The sequence below is a fragment of the Camelus dromedarius genome, chromosome 5 (assembly GCF_036321535.1).
Source record: "Camelus dromedarius isolate mCamDro1 chromosome 5, mCamDro1.pat, whole genome shotgun sequence".
Taxonomy (NCBI): domain Eukaryota; kingdom Metazoa; phylum Chordata; class Mammalia; order Artiodactyla; family Camelidae; genus Camelus; species Camelus dromedarius.
In genome coordinates, this window is record NC_087440.1 from 21,758,400 (window position 1) to 21,782,305 (window position 23,906).

At 35.8% G+C, this 23,906-nt stretch overlaps 1 protein-coding gene across 4 annotated transcripts in view; it reads right to left on the reverse strand.

Annotated features, from left to right (window-relative positions):
- MGA (MAX dimerization protein MGA) overlaps positions 1-23,906 on the reverse strand; it is a 151,086-nt gene that overhangs the window by 103,495 nt on the left and 23,685 nt on the right. The window lies entirely within an intron of this gene.

Genomic DNA, 23,906 nt, shown 5'->3' on the forward strand with positions numbered 1-23,906 from the left:
TTTTTAACCTGAACCTTTTGCATTTACAATTGCCACTGTCCATACTGTATCTTCTCTCTGCCACTGCAGTCCGTAAATTCATCAACACTGTTCTCCCTAATCCCCTTCTGAAATCTTCCCCATTCTTAAAAGTCTAGTGCTCTCATGGAGCCTGTCTTGATGCCCTTGCTGGGTAAACATAAGCCTTCTTCTTATAAATCACAAGAATTTTGTTTGTAATTCTCTTTTGGTGCATCCAATCTAGTTCTCACTATGCTGGACAGAATCAACACAATTCCCTCTCAAGGTACAAGCTTTACCAACAGACCCTTGTGCTTATAAAGAACTGTGTGGTAGCCTCTAATTCAGTGTTCCCCTAATCTCTATTTAAGTACCATATGACTCTGGTGCTTGGGCCTAGCCTATTAGATAGGGGGATGCACCTGACCCAAAAGTCACCAGACCTACAGTCTAGCTGTCAGCCTATAGGGAAAGAGCTTGCTAAGGAGCTTAGCCCAACAGGAATAACAAGACAGATTCTCTTTCTCAGATGTACAAATGCACTCTCTCACTCTCTCTCAACCGAATGGAAAGTGGTAGGAGAGATTCATGTAGTTGGGAAGCAAGAAGAGAAACTAAAACATTGTTGGAGAAGAGGCAGTAAGATAGCATGGACCATACATGAGGATGAAACCATAAGGTAAGAAAAACCATATACAAAGAAGAGAGCAAAACCAGGAGTTGGATGAGACAGGAATGATATGACCAAAGACTAAAAAAAGACATTAAGAGACCCCAATGCAGAGGGAGAAAACTGGACAGCTACGTGTCAAAGAATGAAATTAGAACACTTTCTAACATCATATACAAAATAAACTCAAAATGGATTAAAGACCTAAATGTAAGGCCAGAAACCATAAAACTCCTTGAAGAAAACATAGGCAGCACACTCTCTGACATAAACCATAGCAATAATTTTTGGGGGTCTGTCTCCTAAAGCCAAGGAAACAAAAGTAAAAATAAATGAAACTACTTAAACTTAAAAGTTTTGCATAGTAAAGGAAACCATCAACAGAATGAAAAGACGACCTACTGAATGGGAGGAAATATTTGCAAATGTTACGACCCATAGAGGGAAACAGTATGGAAGTTTCTCAAAAAACTAAAAATAGAACTACCATATGACCCAGCAATTCCACTCCTGGGTATATATCTGAAAAAATTGGAAAATCTAATTTGAAAAAATACATGCACCCTCCACATTCACAGCTGCATTATATACAATTGCCAAGATATAGAATGAGTGGATAAAGATGATGTGGTGTGTGTACACACACACACACACACACACACACACACACATGCCAGAATACTACTCAGCCATAAAATAGAATGAAATTCTGCCATCTGCAACAATGTGAATGGATTTAGAGGGGATTATGCTAAGTGAAACAAGTCAGAGAGAGGAAGATGAATACTGTATGATAATCACTTACATGTGGAATCTAAAAAATAAACTAGTGAATATAACAAAAAAGAAACAGACTCACAGATATAGAAAAAAAACTAGTGGTTACCAGTTGGGAAAGTGAGGGGGGAGGGGTAAAGTAGGGTAGAGATTAAGAGGTACAAATTACAATTTATAAAATAAATAAGCTATAAGGATATATTGTACAGCACAGGGAATACAGCCAATATTTTATAATAACTATAAGTGGAATATAACCTTTAAAAATTATGAATCACTATGTTATACACCTGAAACTTATATAATATTGTACATCAACTATACTGTAATAAAAAAATTAAGATTAAAAAAAAAAGAACCCCAATGCAGAGTAAATAATGACAAATTCCCATTGTCTTACAGCTGAAAAAGCTGTAAGAAAATATACTCCACAGCTTCAGTGGATCTTTCCAGTTCCCTAACTACATCCCAGTCTCCCTGAGGCCTGGGTCCACACTGCTCATCCTGGATTACCATGGGACTCCAGGTTCCCTTTTACCATGAGGACCTGTGCAATGAACATCCACTCCTTGAAGAAACCCAAGTCTCTCTTCATTACTTGTGACAGAAAAAAGCCTAACATAACCTAATAACCCTTATATAAGCAGTCACCTCCCTGACAGCAAAGACTAGGTTTATTCAACTTAGAATTCAAAAATACCTGGAACTGTGCCTTTTACAAAACTCAATACTCAAGGCATTTACTGTGGAAATACTAAATGGATGAAGTCTCAGATACCCAGATACCAGATACCAGAAGCAATCTAGATACAAAGGAAAATTCAGACATATAAGACTATCCACTGTACACAAAGAGGTCCAAAGCAGTGAGAAAGATTCTGATCCTAATCAATAACTACTAGTGACCCACACATAAGTCAATCAGGACATGACATTCCTCTGGCTATAACTGGATCAAAGATGGACACATGGCTCTTCTGGTCAATGACAGTCAAGCTCAGGACTTTTGTTAGAGTTGTTAGATGAGAAGTTCTTCCTGCTGCACTTGAAGAGGAAGGGCAGCAACTGGAGCTATTTCAGCCATGCTGCTGCCAGATGAAACATAAAGATCAAATTAACAAACAGTGGAAAGCACATCTGAGTTCAGAAAAGAGACTAAGTTTTGATGACACGATATAAACTACAAAAGCCATGGTTTCCCTGGACCTTCCAATAATATAAGACAAATTATTCTCTTTTTAAGCCAGTTTGGGTTGGGTTTTCTGTCACTTGCAACCAAGTTTAATTCATATAGAAGCTCCCCAAAAATCTATAGTTCACATTTCTCTCTTAGTTTTTTACAAAAATCTTAGCATATTTTATAACAGAAAAGTTAACCCACATCTCAACATCCTAACACAATAGTTACTCATTTGTTTCTAGTTTATTTACATAAGCCATTTAATTTTAAACGGATGATCACTCTATTCTAAAATAATCCTTGTCACCACATTCCCCCTCCCCCAACATGGACATACAGTCCTTCTGTAAGTATCATGGGGAGTCCTTGGGCACAACCAGCCCTTGACCATACACTTCCTCCTGGGAGCCTTTACCTAACAAGGGACTTCACCTCTGCTGAGGACATCAATCTCTCACCCAGAATATGCCCTTTGTTGCCATTGCCATTAACTTTATAAAAAGCCTTCACCACCTCTGAGATCAAGCCACATACTATTTGGGACTTTAAACCAGTTTCACTACCAAAATAACTTGTGTCAAAGTTCACAGTTGAGCCCAATCAATAACTTCCAACATGCAAAGGCAACAAGATCCCCACCATGATCTACCTTCCTCATCCAAATGCCTTCAGCCCTGGTTTCTTCCATACTGTCACTGCCCAAATTTTTTCCGTTATGCCCAAGATAATAATCATTCTCTTGTTACTAAATTCCAGGCTTCTTCAATCTTTTTTTAACAATGTTCCTTCTACTTGTTTACCCTGACTTAAACCTGGCTTTCCCCTGAAGATTTTCTCACAATTCTCTGTTTTTACTGTAATCCATACCCCTAAAGAGCATTCACTTGCCTTTCTACTGCAACGTCCAGATCATGATCATCCTCCTTAACGGCCTTTATGGCCCCACCTTCAAGATTTATCTTCTTCTCAGTACTATCATCTTCTGATCCCTTAGTCATACCTTCCTCCTTCACTGAAGACCTGGGAACCTCATTCAAGTTCTTCTCTACTAAATTCTCTCCTGGTAGATTTCAATGTCCATGAAGATTACCCATCTAACTACAGTACACTAGAATTCACAGACCTCTTTAGCTCCAAAGATTTTTAGCTCAACTCAATTTTGGGCACCTATTCTTCAGCTCTTTACTCTGGATGTTGCCATCATCTGAAACTGCTGTCCCTTGATTACTCTGATAGCTCACAAAAATCTTACTCTGACCTTACTCTATAACTTTACAGAAATCTCTTGTCCCTCAAATCCTGATTCCTCCCAATCCAGATCCTACATTTGGACATCTAAATTTCTTAGCAACTTCAGGTTTTTCACCCCTATCTCTGAACCTGACCACATAACCACAGCTCCAGGTCAATACTGTTTCTGGAAACTGAGCTACTCCAAAGAAATACTGATACCACTACAGAGTCTCCAACAATAGTCCTTTAAAATAAATGTGATAAACTCTCTCTTTCATGCCCCTCAACAACTCTTTCATTTTCTCAACTCAAGCCCCACCTCCACCTGCCCAGACCTTTCCATTTCAACCAACAGTCTTGCTTCTCATCTTATAGAGATACAGAAGTTCTCAAAAGTGCTCTCCCTCCACCTCCATACCCCTACCTGTAACCTTACCTATATCTATACCACTCCTTAACTATTTTTATTTCAGTTCTAGAAAATGAAATGTCCACCCTATTCAAAGCCGTTTACTTGGATCCTTGACTCACACTGTGACTCCCACCCTCTTCCTACCTCCTTCAACACCTTGCTCTATCAGTCATACCACAGCTTGAATCTTCAACCTCTCCTTCCCTAGCAGCATCTTTCCCCTCATCACATGTACAAGGTCAGGTCTTATCCTAAAAAGAAAATCCTTCCCAACTCCCATCCAGTCTCTTCCACTTCTCAGCAAACCTTCTCAAAGAGAAGTTACTCTTTTTTCTTCCTCTCCTTCCTTCCTTCCCTCTCTCCCCTTCTTCTTTTCCCGCAACTCTCCCTCTCTTCCTTCCCTCTCTTTCCCCCTCTCACTCCCTCACTCCTTCCTCCTCCCCTCTCTCTAGCCTCTTCTTCCCTTCTTCCTTTATCACCTGCCATGTACTCTTCCACCAACTGTAAGGAGGATTCCACACTTAACTCACTACTGAAACTGCTTTTAAGGTTAACATGATTTCCTAATGGCCAAATCAAATGAACATTTTTCCTGTCTTTATTGTTTTATACCAATGTACTGTATTTGACACTGTTGCTGTCTCCCTCTTAAACTATTCTACACAATGGTACACTGGGCATCACACAGTAGACTCTCAAATATATATGAATAAATGAATAAAGGTACAAAGTGAAACATCAAGGATTTCTCTATCTGGAGAATGAGAATCAGTCAATATTCCATGAAATATTCATGGTAATTAACTACAACATCAAAGACCAAATTAGACTAAGCAGCACATATCAGTAATGAAACAATTTGCTCAGTTACATGATTTTCACCAGTCACCCTCAGCACCAGAAATCATAAACAGAAAACAGGACTGATGATAGCAAGGAAAAAGTAATGAAACTGCTAAAGGAATCTAGGGTGCTAAGAAAAGCACAATACAAACCTTTTGCATTTTTTCCTAAATATCATAAAATAAACTCCCTATATTTGACAAAAACTATACCTATTTGTCATGAGGACACATATAAAGGAAAAGAGCTAAGCATAAATCAGTCTAAAGCACCAAATAATTAAGAGTTCATAAATAAACTTTGAAGTTTAGTTTTTCAAAAGTTGTAAGAAGTGAACTAGCAGAAGACACACATGAGAATGTAAGAATTACTGCCATCTCAAGCCAAATTTAAACCACAGAAAATTCACTTTGTTTCTAAGCAGATTTCTTCCCACACATTTCTCCCTTAATTACTCCTACCGTCAACGTTTTAAATGATTTCAGGTGCTAAAGTCAGCAGCAGTACTTATTAAAACACATTCTTGACTTGTAAAGAAACCTTTCCACATACAAGATAAAGACTCAGAGACCAAACATTATGGCCCCCAAACACCAAAATCCTCTGTACCTTCTTCCTATGTGGAGCATTTTTATTTAGTTAAGTATATTCTCTATACAAAGCAAAGTACATAGGTAACACTTGACTACTAACAATAGGCTAGAGATTTGTACAGCATTTTAAGTTTCTAAAGCATTTTAACATGTACTTGTTTCATTTTTAACTCACACCAAGTCTATGAAACAGGCAGCATTAATATTCTTTTACAGTGAGAAAACTAAAGCCTAGGTTGTTTACTGATTATAAGTTTCCATAGCTAAAAAGTGGTGATCAGGTCCAGGCTCTGAATTTTCTCTTATCCCTCCTATTCCTTCATTTTCATTCTTACCTTCTTCTTATCCATCTTAAAGGAAAAGAATGCCATCTTTCTAAAACTAATCCCTACCCAGACTCTTAACCCTAGAACCCCCAACCTCCTGCAGAAACTTCAATTAACTCCTTTTCCCACAGTATCTGCCTTTCCTATAACTGTATCTTCTCATTCTATAAATATGTTTAAGTTTTCCTTCTTAAAAAAAAAAATTTCCTCAAGTCTACCTATTCCATAAGCTGTGACCCACTCTCTCTCCATCCTTTCCCTAATAAACTCAAAGTCTACAACTGTAAGCACTTGTACAACTTTCACCTCTCCTCTAAAACGCTCCTTTTTAAAGATCACCAAGAATTCCTACCGCCCAGACTCAATAACCACTCTTCAGTTCTTATCCTTAAGTTTTCGGCCTTTATCCTAAGGTATTTGATACCACTGAGCACTCTACTTTTCCTAAAATTTGCTTCACCCTGGGCTCTGTTTCTCTCTCCTTATTCTCCTACCACTGACTTCCTTCTTAGTCTCCTTCACTTAACTCTCATCTTTTGCAAATTACCTACATGTTGATCCTCTGTAGGGTTCCCCCTCTCTTTTCTTCTCTTCAGCTAAACACTATTCCTGAATGATCTCTTCCACTCCCATGACCTAAGTTACCAACCATATGCCTATGATTTCCTAAACTCTATGGTCTCCACATACCCTTTCATTCTTTTAGGAAGAAGCTAGAACAAAACAAAATTGATACTTATCAAATCTCTGAGCAGGAAAGAAGAAAAGAGGAAGATGGGATAATTTTCTAAGTTTAGAAACAGATCACAATGAAAACACAGGTTTGACTGCATAAAATTTTTAAAGTTCTGTAAACTCAGATAAACAATGTGGAATGTAAATAAAATACACACATACATATACTGATTACACACATACCTATAAATATATAACTTGATAAATAAATGGAAAAATCAGAAAATTTACAAAAGAAGAAAGTGACTATTTTTTAAAACCATTGAAAACATTCAACATTCCTAGCAATTCAGAAAGTTCAATTCAGACCTATTAATTTTTTTTAATAATGAAGCAATTCATATAGCTTTCATAAAACTGTTAAAGCTGTCCTTGAGCACTCCCAAACTAAGAATTATCATTCTAGGCATATTACTATTTATGTTCCAAAACTGCCATTAGTTTTTTTGGGTTTTTTTGTTTGTTTGTTTTTTTGCAGTTTTATAACTTTACTTGACAATTAGCAGTTCTTATCCACACTGACTGCAGATTCTTTACAGTGATGACAGGTACATAGGTAACCAACGTATAGAGCTTGTTTGGTTACTTCATCTTCATTACGTTTTCTGGACAAATGCACTCAGATATGGTATTGGACTTTTTTTTTTAGTTATACTCAGTTTATAATGTTGTGTCAATTTCTGGTGTACAGCACAGTTTTCCAGTCATACATGAATATACATATATTTGTTTTCATATTCTTTTTCACCGTGAGCTACTGCAAGATCTTGAATATATTTCCCTGTGCTATACAGTATAAACTTGTTTATCTATTCTATATATACTTGTCAGTATCTATAAATCTTGAACTCAGTATGGGACATTTCTTATTCCTTTGGCCCATATAGCTTTGTTGAGCGTGATGTCAATGCACACATCTAGAGTTCCCATCTCCTTTATGGCAAATTTCTGGATTTCTGAGTGCCTGAAGGGCACACTTCTTGAAACTCACTCCATGGATGCACTTGTGAATGGTAATGATGTATTTATTCTCTGGACACTTCCCTGCTGATGGCAGAATGGCCCATCTTCTTCTTGCCTCTCTTCTTTACAGGAGCCATTCTGCCTGGTCCAGGTCAGAAAGGAAGAGCTCAAGGTATTCCTGCATTTGCTTTTTAAATAACATTATGAAATGTTCTTAACACTCAAAGCCTCCCCTACTACATGTCAGGCAGTCTTCTAGGTGCTGGAGGATACAGCAGTGAACAAAACAGATAAAAATCACTGTCTCCCTGAAGCTTATACAGGATTCTAATCTGGGGGGAGGAGGAAGAGACAAAAGTAAAGAAGTAAAACATATGTTAAGATGATGATTAAGTGCTATGGAAAATATGCAGGGAAAGAAAACTAGTAGTACTGGGAAGGATTACATGTTTTAATAGTGTGGTTAAGGGCTCACTGAAAAGGTGGCATTTAAGTAAGACTTAGAAGAGTTGAGGGAATAAGCCCTATGTGGAAGAGGAGTATTCCAGGCAAAGGCCCTCAGGTGAGAGCTTTCCAAGAGTGTCTGAGGAATACAGGGATAGCAAGGAGATATTAGGACTAAAGAGAAATGATGCAGAAGAACAATAATAGAAAATGAAATCAGAGAGGTAATGCAGAGAGGAAGAAGCAGATCACTTAATGTCCACCATGGGCCTTGAGTATCTCCGCACATCTCTGCTAAGTATGCCAAAATACAAGACCTAATTGTCTTCTGATTCTGAGCCAGTTCTGTAGCTACTCACATAGACAATTAAGTAAACCAAAGCAAGGCAACCACAGCATGACTATTCTATGACTGCTCACTCCCAAGTTGGAGATTTGGGGCAGGGCTCAGTTTTGGACTGGTCAAATTTAAAGTCCTACCAGATATTCAACCAGAGACCTTGAGTAGATAACTGAATATGAGTCTAGATTTCAGAGAAAAGGTCAAAGCAAGAGGCATAAATTTGGAAGTCTTCAGTGTAGGAGACTAAGCCAAGGAAATAAAGATTTTTTAAAAGATTATGACACATCAGAAGAAAATCGTAATTCAAAAAGACAAATGCACCCCAATATTCACAGCAGCACTGTTTACAATAGCCAAGACATGGAAACAACCTAACTGTCCATCAACAGATGACTGGATAAAGAAATTGTTGTATGTTTATACAATGGAATACCACTCAGCCATAAAAAAGAATAAAATAATGCCATTTGCAGCAACATGGATGGACCTGGAGATTGTCATTCTAAGTGAAGTAAGCCAGAAAGAGAAAGAAAAATGCCATATGATATCACGTATATGTGGAATCTAAAAAAAAAAAAAAAAAAAAGACAGATGATCTTATCTACAAAATAAAAACAGATTCACAGACATAGAAAACAAACTTACGGTGGAAAAGGGGATGGGAAGGGATAAACTGGGAGTTCAAGATTTGCAGATACTAACTTCTATATATAAAATAGATAAACAACAAATTTGTATCACACAGGGAACTATATTCAATATCTTGCAGTAACCTATAATGAAAAAGAATATGAAAACGGGGGGAGGGTATAGCTCAGCGGCAAAGTGCATGCTTAGCATACACAAGGTCCTGGGTTCAATCCCCAGCATCTCCTCAATAAATAAATAAAACTAATTATCTCCACCCACCAAAAGAATTTAAAAATAAATAAAATTTTAAAAAATAAAAGAATATGAAAACGAATATATATATATATGTATATGTATGACTGAAACATTATGCTGTACACCAGAAATTGACACAACACTATACAATGACTATCCTTCAATAAAAATATGGAAGAAAATGAAAAGATGAGACAAAGGTGTGAGTCCTAGAGCATTCTAACGTTGAGAGGTAGGGAGATTAGGAGGAATTAGTACCCACTAAGCAGGAGAGATCCTGATATATAAGGAGAACTAGGAGATTGTGATGTCCTAGAAGCAAATGGAAAAACAGTTTCAAGAACAAGGAAGTAATCAACTATGGCAAAGCTACTGACAGATCATGTAAAATGAGGAAGGACCACTGGATTTAACAATGTGGAGATAGACGGTCACAAGGTATAATTCTAGAGGACTACTGGGGTCAAAAGCCTAACTGAATTCAAGAAAAAAATGGGAGGAGATTGATTGTAGGCATGGAGACAAGAGTTCTACTCTAAACATTTATTTATTGAATGAATGATGAATGAGTGCATTCCTAATTCTGTCAAGTGAACAGTGAATTAGAATACTTTGCTCATGGAAATGTGAAACAGTATAACCTCTTTGGAAAGAGCCCCAACACATATCACAAATGGTTTTTAAAATTCATAATATATATGGGTAGACAGATACTAAATTTCTAGAGAGGAATTCACCAAACTATTAAAGCAGTTGTTATCACAGCATTATAAGATTATGGCTAATTTTAATTATCTTCTATATAATATTTCCATAGTCTTCAAATGTTCTATAATGAACATGTATTACTTTTATAATTAATAGTGTTTTTTTAATGTTCTTATCCTCTATCCGAGAGGACATATCTAAGTACTGCTTCTAAGGAGATAACCTGAAATTTAGAAAAAGTTTTATGCACCAAAATTTTTATCATGGTTTGTTTAAACAGTAATAGCAACACTCAAGTTTCCAACAATAGGGCCTAGTCAAAGCTTAAGGTATGTTCTCACAATGAAATACTAAGCAGTCACTTAGAAGGAGGCTGGTTAACTGGAGAAATGCTTATATAAAATTAAGCTCTTTCCCTCCCTAACCTCCTCCAAAAACAGTAAAATCATTTTTTGAAAGAAAAAAGATGACAAGACTGAAGGAAGAAAAAAAAAGGACAAATAGATTAGGAAAGAACACAACAAAAGATGTCAACAAATTTTTGGAATTCAGAAAAATGTTTAAGTCATTTAGCAAAATAGAAGTGACAAATTAAATGCCTAGCAAAGGAGGTACATTTCACTTTACTGAATAAATGTTTGAAAGCAATTGTCCACTCACATACTTTCACTCCACAAGTGCCTAAGTACCCACTGGAGCATATAAAACTGAAAAAGACTAAGTCCTTTAAGGAGCTCACATCCTTTACATCTAGATTTCCACTTTGAAGTCTGTAAGCTAGGCTAACATATTCTACCTGTCACTTAAACCAATACTGTCAGGAAGCCAGCAGGAATCGTACTCTGAACATATCAACTCTTTCTAGCTAGTCCCAAAGAGTGATACCAAATGTCAATACATACTTTTTCTCAGGAGGCGTGTAATTACTCAGAGTAACAGACCTCTTTGGCAACCCTTAAGAAAACTCGTCCTTAGATTTAAAAATTACCTCTTAACACATTTTTTAGTGCTTTCCTTGTAGTGTTCACTGCTTTGAGCTTTCATATATCTAAAGATATTTGCGGTAGCTTTCTTTTAGAGAAAAATTAAAGCTTTATTATTCTACCTTATGCAAAAGTACTACTTATTCTACTCATCTTTTTATCAGGTGAACCATACTGGAAAATATTTCCATTTGGAATGACCATGAGGTTATAAGACTGCTAAAGAGAGCAAGTGAAGGGTTTTCCCTCATAACATTAAAATTCATCTGAATCAATGAGTTAGAGAAAGTGGACAGAGGCCAAAGGTTAAAAGCAAGGTGACCATTAAGCACACCCTTAGTCAAAACTAGAAATCAAAACAGAAATAGTTTCTAGCAGCAGAAAAACCAAAGAATATAAATACAATGATGGCTTTCATCTTCCTGGCAGAGATTATGCAACACATGGATAATTTATAATGGTGATCATAGCATAGGAAAAATATATCTAGGTAAACAATCTAAGCCAGTCATCCCCAGCTAAGTGGTTTCTCAGATTAATTTAATAGCTAATATCAATCTCCTAATAAGTCCCTTTCTATCACAATTCACAACACTGTTACAAATTAAGTGGTAGCAATGAATTATCAAGAGCCTTTGGTTCAACACAAATGACAACTGAGAGACTTACTAGATTTTAAAAGTGGTGGTACAATCCAATTCAAAAAAATAGACAAAGGACTTGAACAGGTATTTCTCCAAAGAACATACACAGATTGCCAGCAAGCACATGAAAACATTCTCCACACCATTCATCATTAGCCATTAGGGTAATGCAAACCAAAACCACAATGAGACACCACTTCATGCCCGTTAGGATGGGTATAATCAAGAGAAAAAAAAAAAACAGACAATAACAAATGTTGGGAAGAAAGTGGAGAAATTAGAACCCTTGTGGATTGCTAGTAGGAATGTAAAATGGTTCAGTCACTGTGGAAAACAATTTGGTTAGTTCTCAAAAAGTTAAACATAGAATTATCAAATGATCCAGCAATTCCATAGAATTATCAAATGATCCAGGTATATACCTGGAAGAACTGAAAGCAGGAACTCAAATAGATACTTCTGCTCCAATGTTCATAACAGCATTAGTCACAAAAGGGAAAAAGTGGAAACAACCCAAATGTCCATAAATAAACAAACTGTGGTGTATATATAAACAATGGAATACTATTCAGCCTTTAAAAGGAAAGAAATTCTAACATGCTATAATATGGATGAAACTTAATTATGCTAAGTGAAATAAGCCAGACACAAAAGGACAAATATTTTGTATGATTCCACTTATATGAGGTATCTAATGAAGTCAAATTCATAAACACAGAAAGTAGAATGGTGACTGCCATGGATTAGAGGAAGGAATGGGGAATTAGAGTTTAATGAGTACAAGTTTCAATTTAGGAAAAAGTCAGGAAAATGAACATTGGACTAGCATTGACTGAACTTGAAGCTAGAAAGATCCATCAAAAAAATCTCTTCTGTATATTACAGGAAACTACGTTCCATATCTTGTAATAACCTTCAGTGAAAAAGAATATGAAAACAAACATACATATGTACATGCATGATGGGGACACTGGGCTGTACAACAAAAACTGACACATTGTAACAGACTGTACTTCAATTAAAAAATATATATTAAAAATAAAGCAACCTAAGACAAAAAAGAAAGATCTATCAAAATCTGATTTATTCCTTATGACTACAGAAGACAAATAGTTCAAAATGCAGTATCCACAGAGACCTCTGTAAAATAAAACAAATTTGTTGTTAAGCTATTTTTCCTCAAGGCACAAGTTGGGATTTATATCATTAAATTTCTTCATACAAACTATCAATTTATGGAGATGGCTTACTCAAGCAAGGATAGGGAAACTTTGGAAAGAACCAGCATGATTGATGCCTTGCCCAGAGAACACCAAATGTGTTTTAACCTTGTATTGTTTAGTGTTGGGATCTAGAAAGGCTTGGTTTATGAAGTATTACTTGACAGGTGAATTTAAATGTTACTCATCATCTTAGATGTTACGTCCTGCTCTTATATCCCACACCAATAAAGTTCTTCTAAACTCTCAAAAAAAAGTTTCAATTTGGGCACATGAAAAAGTTCTGGAGACAGATGGTAGTGATGCACAAGAATGTAAATGTACTTAATGCCACTGAACTATACAATTAAAAATGCTTAAATTGGCAACTTTTATGTTATGTATATTTACCACAATGAAAAGTGGTGGTAACAATTTCAAAGAGGCATCCCAGGTAAAATTTGAGTAGAATTGCTGAGATAGGACTTTATTCTCTCCTTTGAAAAGAATCTGGTATAAAGATCAGCTGATGCTAAATAAATAACCTTTGTAAAGAAAGGATAAATCACAATGCTACAAGTTCACTCATTCTTACCTCAAAGGATGATCCTTTCTGTATCTGCAATTTTATTTTGACACAATGTTTGTAAAATGAATGAATCCTTTTCATCCATCCTTGGGCCATTTAATTATCCTGATTTACAAAATAATCTACATTGTGGTCCCAAATAGCCCCTTAATCTTTTATCTCCCATCACTGCCTGCCATAAATACTGCCCTTCAATCACACTGGTTTACTACTACACCCTCAGCATAACTTGTACTGACCTTCCTCTGTAAACTCTGCTTCTCCCTTTGGAATTCCTGTTTCCTCATTTTTAGTAGCAGAGTAGCTGAGATCTAGAACTTTGAACCCAGACTATCTGAGTTCAGATTCTGCCTGCACCACTTGTTAGCTATGTGACCTTGAACAAAGCACTGGGAAAGCAAAGCTGACACTGCCTTGCCACTATTATGAATAAATGTCACATCCCATAAATAGGAAAAAGAAAACTTTGTCTCGAGATAAATAAAAAATAAGAGTTGCTCTAATTGTGATCCCCAAGATAAATGAAATCTTGAGCATTTTCTAGGGAGTAAGCTTGGACTCCCTAATTAAACATCTTTTTCTCTAACTTCTACAACACTAATATCCAAAAAATGTCATGAGTTTTGTGGATATAATAATCATGTTAGAGAACTGTTGTTTTCCACCATGACAAATATACACTCAATAACTTTAGTGATCCCATGTTTTGTCCCAATAAATACCCTTATTTTTTGATTCAGCGAGCCAGTCTAAATCTGACTCCGACTATTTTGCAAAGTAGGTCTCTACTCTTTTCTAAAAACTTTCGTACTTGAGATTTCCTTTCCTGTTATCTTAGTTCCAAAATGTTTACTTTTCTTTTTAATATTCATTTCTCTTGTAATACATCTCCTTTAAATGAAACCCAAAATTCCAAAGCCTCTTTTTGACCTCTACCTCCAAAATCCCAGTGCCATTCCCCAGAGGTAACCAATATTTAAATTGGGTGTGTATCCTTCCAGACTTTTTTTTAATGATTTTCATACATACATGGACCCACTGAAAACATACACTCTACTCTGCAGCTTCTTCATTTCTATAAGAGGAATGGAAACTATACCTGTCTCATAGGGTTGCTGGAAAGATCAAATGAAAAAAATTTACATGAAGTATTATGTGCATATGCTCACCACAAAGGAAATCCCATTCTTCTTTCAAGGTCTAGCTCAAATCACAGCAACTTCTTCGTGGAGAAGTCAAGTGCTTAGGAGGCAGAAAAACTTTTATCTTTATTAATAAAATATATGTAAAAATACTATTATATAAACACAACTAGGTTTATATAATGAATATATTCTTTAAAAGTCATATCTAAATTATTTCAATTTAAATGCACTGGAGAAAGCCGAAAAGGAAAAAAACTAACAGATACACAGATATAACTATATAAAAATAATAATTTCTTAAAACTACAGTAGGCAACCCATTTAAAAAATAATATAAGTGACAGATTGGGAGATAGTCTCTAAACATACAGAGACAAATTATCAACTATGATACATAATCTTAAAAACAAGAAAAAAAGAAAACCAGTATAAAACATGAAATTTTTAAAAAATATGCAAAGGATATGAACAGGCAATTCACATACAAAGAAATACACGTCAATAACTATTAAAATATGCCTCATATCACTAGAAATTAGGAAATGCAAATTAAACACAACAGCAAAATACCATTTTTTATCTATCAGATTGATAAAAATAAAAAAGACAGTATCTACTGTTGGTGAGGCTACAGGGAAACAAGAACGCATATATTTTTGGTGGGAGTATAAATTATCAATGTTTCTTTTTTGCACCCTTTACTTAGGGATTATTACGCTTCTAGAAATTTATTCTACAGAAGCATGAATTGCAGAATTTTTTACAATTGCAAAAAAAAAAATTATTTTTTTACTTACATCTGTACTACCAGCCTAGAACTTCTTAAATTCTCCTTGATCAGGAACAGTATTGATCCCAGACTCCAGAGTAAGGCTGGGAGTTTACTGACCTCAACTGGTGCCACCTACCAAATGTAAGAAACAATAGCTGCTCTATCATGACACTGACAAGTTTGAAGAAAAAGCCTCTGCAGTACTGTCAACACAAAAAAGAAAAACAAAATGAATTATTTAAAGTCTATTATATCTAGTCACCAAAACAATTTTGGGTATTTCTTTTCTCTTAAAGCCTTATAAAAGTAGATTTCCAGTCAAAATGTCAGAGTAGCAGGACCACCAGCTCACCTCTCCTTGCGACTATAACAAAACCACAACTGACTGCTAAACAACCATTGGGGGGAAAAAAAAAGACTGGAAGCTAGCAAAAAAGATCTTCAACTGGAAACATAAAGAGGGAACAACAGCAGGACAGCAGGAGAGGCGTGCTTGTGATATAATCGGGCCATATATCCCTCAGATGGGCGACCCACAAGCTGAAGAATAATTAGGTCACAGAGGCCCTCCCACAGAAGGGAGAGTTCTGAGCCCCACATAAGGCTCCCCAGCCTGGGTTTCCAGCACTGGGAGGAGGAGATCCCAGGACATCTGGTTTTGAAGGCTAGTGGAGCTTAACTCCAGGAGGCCCACAGCACTGGGGTAAACACAGACTTCATGCTCTTGGTAACAGTACACAGAATCTTAAGTGTGCCAGGGCCAAGGGCAGAGGCAGTGATTTCATAGGAATCTGGGCCAGACCTGCCTGCTGGTTTTGGAGGGTCTTCTGGGGAGGTAGAGGACAGCTGTGGCTCACCCAGGGGACATAAAAGCTGGTGGTGGACATTCCGGAAGTGTTCATCTACATCAGCTCTCCTGGAGGTTGACATCTTGATTGGATCATTAGCACCAAGCCCTAGCTCCACCCAACAGCCTGTAGACAAAAGGGCTGCAAAGCCTCAGGGAACACAGCCCCACCCATTATCAGACTTTCTGAGCCACAAATGCCTCCAGATGCGGCCGTACTCACCAGAGGTCCAGGACCAAGCTTCACCCAACAATGGACAGGCACCTCCTGACAGGAAACCTGCATAAACCTCTAGTCCAGTCTCATCCACCAGGGAGTAGATATCAGAAATAAGAAAACAACAATGCCAAAGCCTGTGGAAGGAATCCACAAACACAGGCCAAACTCTACACTGGGACTAGCTGGACCCTGGCCTTTAGGTGACAAGAGAGGCGTATACTGCTGTGACACTTGGACGTCTCCCACAGTGTGCCACTTCTCCAAGGTTGAGAAACATAACTAATCTACGTAAAAATACAGATAGAAAGACAGACAATATGAGGTGGCAGAGCAGGATCTCCCAGGTCAAGGCACATGATAAAATCCCAGAAGAAGAAATAAGTAATGAGGAGATAGGCAATTTACCTGAGAAAGAGTTTAAAGTATTAATGGCGCAGATGTTCAGAGAACTCAAGAGGAGTATGGATGCACAGAGCAAAGTTTTTAGCAGAGTTGGAAAATATAAAGAATACCCAGAGTTGAAAAATAAAATCACTGAAATGAGTAACACACTAGAAGGAACCAAGAATAGACTAAATGAGGCAGAAGAACGGATCAGTGAGCTAGAAGACAGATTAGTGGAAATCACTACTGCAGAACAGAAAAGAAACAAGAATAAAAAGAAATGAAGATAGTTTAAGAGAACTCTGGGACAATACAAAGCACACTAATATTCGCATTATAGTGGTCCCAGAAAGAGAAGAGAGAGAAAAAGGACCTGAGAAAATTTGTAAAGAGAGAATAACCATAAACTTCCCCACATGGGAAAGGAAACAGTCACCCAAGTCCAGGAAGCACAGGGAGTTCCACAAAGTATCAACCCAAAGAGGAACACACCAAGGCCCATAGTAATCAAACAGACAAAAATTAAGGATAAAGAAAAAATATTAAAATTAGCAAGAGAAAAGCAATAAATAACATATAAGGGGACTCCCATAAGGTTATCAGCAGATTTTTCAGCAGAAACTCTACAGGGGCCAGAAGGGAGTGCCACGATGTATTTAAAGTGATGAAAGAGGAAAACTTACAACCAAGAATACTCTATCCAGCAAGGCTCTCATTCAGATTTGATGGAGAAATCAAATGCTTCAACGATAAACAAAAGCTAGAAGAATTCAGCACCACCAAACCAGCTTTACAACAATGTTAAAGGAACTTCTCTAGTCATCAAACCATTAAAAAAAGAGAACAAAAAGAAGAAAGAGAAAGAAAGAAAAAGACCTACAAAAGATTGCTTTGGCAATTCAGGGTCTTTTATGGTTCCATATAAATTTTAATTCTAAATCTATGAAAAATGTAGCGAGTATTTTGACAGGGGTTGCACTGGATCTGGAGATTGCTTTGGGTAGCACGGCCATTTTGATAATGTTGATTTTTCCAATCCAAGAGCACAAGATATCTTTCCATTTCTTTGTAACATCTTCAACTTCCTTCATCAATGTTTTACAGAGTATAGGTAACTTCCTTGGTTAAGTTTATTTCTAGGTATTTTGTTGTTTTTGATGCAGTGAAAATGTTTATGCCAATTATAAAAATCTGGTTTTTGAAGTGAAGAAAAAAAATGAATGAAGGGCTGCAAATGGCAAATATCCTTTTTTGTGGGTGAGTTGTATTCCATTACACATGTATGCTACATAATCTTTATCCATTCATCTATTGATGTGCACTTAGGATGCTTCCATATCTTGGCAATTATAAATAATGTTGTTAATAGCAGGGTGTATGTATCTTTTTAAATTAATGTTTTTGTTTTTCTTGGATATATGCTCAGGAGTGGAATTGCTGGGCCATATGGTGGTTCTATTTATAGGTTTTTGAGAAACCTCCATGTTGTTTTCCATAGTGGCTGCACCAATTTACATTCCCACCAACAGTGTACAGGGTTTTCTTTTCTCCATATCCTTGCCAACATTTGTTATTGGTGTTCTTTGATGATGGCTATTCTGACAGGTATGAGATGATATCTCATTGTGATTTTGATCTGCATTTCCCTGACATTAGTGATGTTGAGCAACTTTTCATGTTCCTGTTGGCCATCTGCACCTCTTCTTTTGGAAAAATGTCTGTTTTGCTCTTCTGCCCATATTTTAAATGAGTTGGTTAGTTGGTTGTTTGCTTTTTAATTGAAGTACAGTTGATTTAAAATGTCGTTATTAGTTTTTGGTGTACAGTATGGGTGGACTTGGAGGGCATTATGCTAAGTCAAGTAAGTCAGACAAAGAAAGACAAATACTGTAAAATATCACTTACATGTGGACTCTAAAAAAATACAACTAGTGAATATAACAGAAAAGAAACAGACTCGCAGATGTAAAGAAGGAACTAGTGGTTACCACTGGGGAGATGGAAGGGGGAGGGACAAAATGGAGGTGGAGGATTAAGAGGTACAAACCATTAGGTATAAAATAAGCTACAAGGATGTATTGTACAACACAGGGAATATAGCCAATATTTTATAATAACTATAAATGGAGTATAACCTTTAAAATTTTGTGAATCACTGTATTTTATACCTGTAACATACAGTATTGTACATCAACTCTACTTCAATTTTTAAAATATATTGTAAAATAAATACATAAATTTTAAAATGGTAAAAAAAAAAAAAAAGCTTTACAAAGGTAAAGTTAACCGAAGGAGATTAGTTTTAATTAACTGTCTAATAAGAAACATGCAAGACCAATATGAAGAAAATTACAAAATGATAAAACTATAAAAATGATAAAAACAGAAAAGAAAATATAATATTCTAGGATAATAGACTCAATATTGTGAAGATGTCAAATTCTCCTCAAATTATTTTATAAATTCAATCTAATTCTAATCAAAACCCAACAGAATATTTTCTAAAACTAGAAATTAAAATGCAAATATCCAATAAAGTTTTAGAAGAGTAAAGGAGCTTTCTCTATCTGCTCTCAAATTCCTATAAAATAGGAAACTGAAAGTGTATATAATATTGATGCACAGATAAATGAAGGGAACAGAGACTCCATTAACTGACTGAGAATCAAATATATGATAAAAGAGGCATTTCATCATAAAGACAGAAAGTATAACGGTGGTTGCAAGGGGATGGGGATGGAAGAATGGGGAGTTACTATTTAATAGGCATAGAGTTTGTTTCACAAGATGACAAAAGTTATGGGGATGAATGGTGGTGACGGTTGCACAACATTATGAATGTATTTAACACTGCTAAATTATACCCTTAAAAATGGTTAAGATGGTAAATTTTATGTTATGTGTATTTTACCACAATAAAAAAAGAGAGAGAGAGAGAGAGGCATTTCAAATCACTGAAAAAGGATTTAATTAATTGTATTGGGCACAACTGGCTAACCACATGGAAAAAAAATCCCTATCTTATGCCATATACAAATATAAACTGAGAGGGATTAAAAAAGCTAAATATTTTAAATAAAATATATATATGAAGACAAGATAATTTTATACAATCAGAGGGTAAGAAAACAAAATCTGGAAGTCATACAGGAAAAGACTAGCAGCTATCGCTACATCAAAATTAAAACTTCTATGTAATAGAGCACACTATTTTAAAAAAGGTAAAAGCAAGTAACAGGTGAAGAGAAAATATTAACAGTGTACTTGACATGCAGAGGAATAATATCTGGCCTAATATCCAGAACATAAAAACTCCAGTATCCAGTATACATACTGACAAAAAATATGAGTATGCAATTCACAGAAAAAGAAGTACAAAGGCCAGTAAGCATATGGAAAGATACTCAACTTCACCACCAATCAGAGAGATACAAATCAAAACAAGATATCAATTCTTTTTCAAACTAGAGATACCACTTCTTGGTACCTATCATGTCTAGAAATATGAACATTTACACAAAGAAATATAAACCAGGAACAGTAACATGGATTTAACTATACTGATGATTAAAATAATCTGGGAAATACCCTATTGAAGGACATTTAAGTAATGGTTAAATAAATTACAGAACAACCATAATATACAACAGTGTGATTATATACAAATAATGACATAGCTCTAAAACATACTAAGTGAAAAAAAAAATCTTGATGTTCCACTTAAGTTTAAAAAACAACTAGATGTATACATATATGTAAATACAAATGAAAAAGTTAAAAAAAAGATGCATACCAAATTATTAACAGCAGCACTGATGGGAGGGAAGGAAGACTGGAGGAGAGGAGGGAAAGCAGGGTGCAGAGAAGATAACATGAAAGGAAATTTCCTTTTTTAATCTATAAACTTCTGTATTGAGTTTTTTACCATACAAATAATGCATTACTTACAATAAAATTAACAAAAAATAATTTAGATATGGTTCTCCTTCAATCACAAATATTCTCAGAAATGAGATGATATAATCAAGTGCCATGAGAAAACTGAACAAGGATAGCATTATGAAGTATTCAGAATTAAGTAATATAATGCTCATATTTTCTAAATTAACACTGATGAAGACTTTTCAAAAAAAGTGAATTTGAAAAATCTCATTTAAGTATAAAAGTTAAATTGCATTTAATTATACATTTGACAAATCACTTTTCCTGAAAGGAATATTCACTGAAATAAGACACCTAGGGCATTTGCTTCTCCCTGGTTATGATACTTAGATGTGTTGACCTCATAGGAGGTTCTCCATGACCCAGTGAAAAGTATTATAGAAAACAGAATTTCAGTTTCAACTACATACATAGGTATTTAATCTTCAGTTGAACTGAGCATTCTTCCAACCCACCTGCATGGCCTCATGCTGTGCTATTTTCAAGTCATGCAGAAAAACAAAAATCCATGTCATATATTTCTTCATATTTGCCTACCTGATACTGAATCTAAAAGATGCCCAGAGAAAATCAACTACACCTGAGATTCATATATATACACATATATATGAAGACTGAAAAAACTTTAAAATAGAATCATGAAAATCTGAAAACATTTTTATATTTAAAAACTATCTATGAAGATATGATAAATATGGGAATGTTATATTAACATATGCCTGCATTCCTTGACAGTTTACCCACAAGAATACCTTAAAAAAAAAAAAAAAAGAAAACCTAATAGCTCTCTGCTACTTTATAGTGCTCACTATAATTAAAACATTAGTTAAGGATAATCTAAGGTTTTCCATTATTCTTAGTTGGAATTTAGTCTTTAAAATACGTATTGCACAAAAAGTAATTAAGAGCAGGTAAAACAAAAATAAAAGTTTATTTTCAAAAAAATTTTGTCAAAACACTATTTACATTGTTTTAAAACTTTTCGTTATATGCTGAGTATAAATTTTCATTTTAACGTGTTCTTTTTATTTACTATTGTTATTAACATCTGAAGAACTCTTTACAACATGCTATACAAATCTAGCATTGGTTCAAAATAATTCACCATGAAGTACTTACTTAGCACTTACTCAGCGCTGTTAACAGCAGCTAAGAGAATTCAGAACGAAGTATAAGACAAGGTTCCTAATCTCAAGGAATTTACTATTAGGGACATTAACTGAACACATGAAAAAAGTAAAGAACAACAGATAACAGAAATGAAGTGTTAAATCAAGTGGAGTGGACTGATGCTACAGAAGTTCAGAGACAAGGAAAACAATGACTGGATGCAATTAACAGAAAGTTCTGAAAATAAGACTCCCCTGAGCAATCATTAACAAAAATCATCTTATTGGACCACTCTGATAAGTTAAACAAGTATGGTCCTTGCCTCAAAGTGCTTATAATCAAGGGGATACAGAACAAATACCAATTAAAAGATTATAGCTCATCACTAGGGGGCCTTACGAGTGCTGGTAATCATTCTTTCTTGATCCAGGTGCTAGATCATTTTGTAAAAATTCATCTAGTTGTACACTTATGACATCTGTACTTTTCTATATATACGTTACACCACAGTTTAAAAAAAAATCATAGCTGCAGTCCTAACCATTTTCGTAAGTTGCAGGTATACATCTCTACTGTCTACTGGACAACACCATCTAGATGTCTTGCCCCGACCTCAGACTCCATCTTTCCTTCAAAAACCAAAATCCCTCTAGGTTTTCCTATTTTGATCAATAGTACAGATACTCAAACTGAAAACCTTGGACTTAGAGGACTCCTCCAACTCAGATGATTTAAGTCCTATTTCAAATCTAGTTAAATGCCAAGTACTGGCCAGGTATGAGAATACAGCAGTGAAAATGATAAAGTCCCTTCTGTCATGAAATCAGCATTCTAAGGGTAAGTGACAGGCAAATACATTTTTTAAAACCAGATGAGTACATACTATGACGATAGCAAAAAAGAATGAAGAAATAAGAGACGGTGGTTTAAAATTGGTGATCAGGAAAGACCTGAGAGGTGATTTAAACTGAAAACTGAATGAACCAGACTTGGAGAAGAACATTCCAGGCAAAGAGAAGGTACATGCAAAGACGTTAAAGTCAAGACAGTCCATTCAAAGAAAAAAACAGCCAGTGTGGCTAGAGCATAGAAAACGAGAGGAAAGGTTGCAGGAGATAAGGCTGCAGAGACAGGCAAAGGTCAGATCATCCAGCACATCGCAGGCCGCAGTAAAGAGTATGGATTTTACAAGTCATACTTTAAGTACCTCATCTCTGTGCTTTAATTTCCACTCTCACTTCTCAACTTCAGCCTTTATCATCTCACTTAAAGACTGTATCATTATAATAATCTCCTAAACATTCCCCCAGTCCATCTAGCCTCTTCCCACACCAAGGCATTCTCATCACCATAGCAAAATCAAGTATTTTTTAAAGCAGTGTTATACATGATCACTCTCCTGCTCAAAAACCTTCAAAGAGCAACAAGATAAAAAACATCAGCTCCTTAACCTGAAGTTCAAAGCTCCCAGTAATAGGGCCATAACTTTCTCCCTTTCTATCTTTACTATCATACCCCTAAACAGAACCTCATTCTAGCCAAACTGCCCCCTGAACATACATCCATTTCCCACCATGTGACCTTAGCTCACAATATTCATCCCTCCATCTCCTCAAACAAGTCATACACTTGACTCTTCCCTAAATCAACATTTCTTCTGTAAATAAAGTTCTGCCTCAGTAGGAGACAGGAAAGAATACTCCCACTGAAGAAACAATATGAGCATAGGCATAGGAGCTTAAATATGTATATGAGATTCACACACACACAAAAATAGTGTCCTATGACTGAGCACAGAATTCATGGTGATATATAAGAGGAAACAAAACCATTCAGGAGGATGGTTAAGAGCTATATGACCCTACACAAATTATTTAACCTCTCTGGGCTTTAGTTTCTGCATCTGAAGAATGAAGGTTAACAATGCCCATGCCACAGTATTGAGGCAATTTAGTCACT